This window comes from Etheostoma cragini, chromosome 16 (genome assembly GCF_013103735.1).
Source record: "Etheostoma cragini isolate CJK2018 chromosome 16, CSU_Ecrag_1.0, whole genome shotgun sequence".
Lineage (NCBI taxonomy): Eukaryota > Metazoa > Chordata > Actinopteri > Perciformes > Percidae > Etheostoma > Etheostoma cragini.
In genome coordinates this window covers 24,684,337-24,685,863 of record NC_048422.1, presented here as the reverse complement: position 1 = coordinate 24,685,863, position 1,527 = coordinate 24,684,337, and positions in this window count along the sequence as shown.

Genomic DNA, 1,527 nt, shown 5'->3' with positions numbered 1-1,527 from the left:
TTAAGAGTTTATTCCAACCAGACCAGAGTGGTGATTGGTGGAACAGTGGAAAGATGAACCAAGACGGCTTTTGGTAGTATTTTTTGTTTCTGTCCACTTTGAATGAAGTGTGTCTGTATATGTGTTGCAGTGTGTAGTCTGAGCGTTGGTGTGTGCAGCTGCTCTATAATCCTCTTGCTAAACTCTGAGTTAGTTTTGATGAAGACGAGCCACTTAAATCCTGATTAATCTGATCTGCTGCTCCATCTGCTCCCTGTTCACTCTGCTGACTCAGACACCAGCTGATAAAGGACCAGTTCTTAATTATTATTATTAGAAATTAAACTGCTGCACATTACTTCACGTTGTATTACAGTCCTTCCAGAAAAATCCAGAGCTTTTTGTGAAAACTGGAGGAGGAGGGAGAATTTGAATGAAGGGTTTTTATGATGATAAAAGTAGTGATTCTTTACATGGAGTCTGGTTGGTATGTTGTTGGGGATTTTGGGGCTGTTTCATGTTTACTATTTAATGTAAAAAATGATGATTTGTTGTTTATTAATATGCAGATATATTTTTTTGATTCATTTGTCAAATTCAGTCTCAGTTTGTCTTCTAACAACACATTCTCACTAACAAGTTGTACTCCACGTAAATAATCACTACTTTTAGCGTGTATAGAGCAGCATATCTCCACCAGACTCCATGTAAATAATCACTACTTTTAGCGTGTATAGATCAGCATATCTCCACCAGACTCCATGTAAACAATCACTACTTTTAGCGTGTATAGAGCAGCATATCTCCACCAGACTCCATGTAAATAATCACTACTTTTAGCATGTATAGAGCAGCATGTCTCCACCAGACTCCATGTAAATAATCACTACTTTTAGCGTGTATAGAGCAGTATATCTCCACCAGACTCCATGTAAATAATCACTACTTTTAGCGTGTATAGAGCAGCATATCTCCACCAGACTCCATGTAAATAATCACTACTTTTAGCGTGTATAGAGCAGCATATCTCCACCAGACTCCATGTAAATAATCACTACTTTTAGTGTGTACAGTGCAGAATATCTCGACATGTAAATGGGTGAATTAAGTAGACTAAGTAGCAGTTGACAATTAAACCCTAAATCTTTTCGTTATTCATTTACAAAATCATATCTACTCAAATTGTATTTTTATTATTATATTATTTGTCTATGTTTTGCCCCGATGTCTTATTTTCTTTTGTCTCAGATTCCTATTTTGCTTCTTTTTGTTTCTTCTAGTTATTTAATGAGCTTTTTTTTTAGAGATTAATATATTATTATATGTCATAAAATATGCAGCTCTAGTGTAGAGAAGGAACACGCTTTTATTTTGAAGGATCGTGTCGGCTGTGTGTGCACATCTGAAGCCGACCTTTAGTCGTCAGGACAGGTACAGGTGTGTTGTAGCTTCCTGTCAGACGCGGGCCGCAGGTTGGACCCACGGGCCACAGGTTGGACCCGCGGGCCGCAGGTTGGACCCACGGGCCACAGGTTGGACCCACGGGCC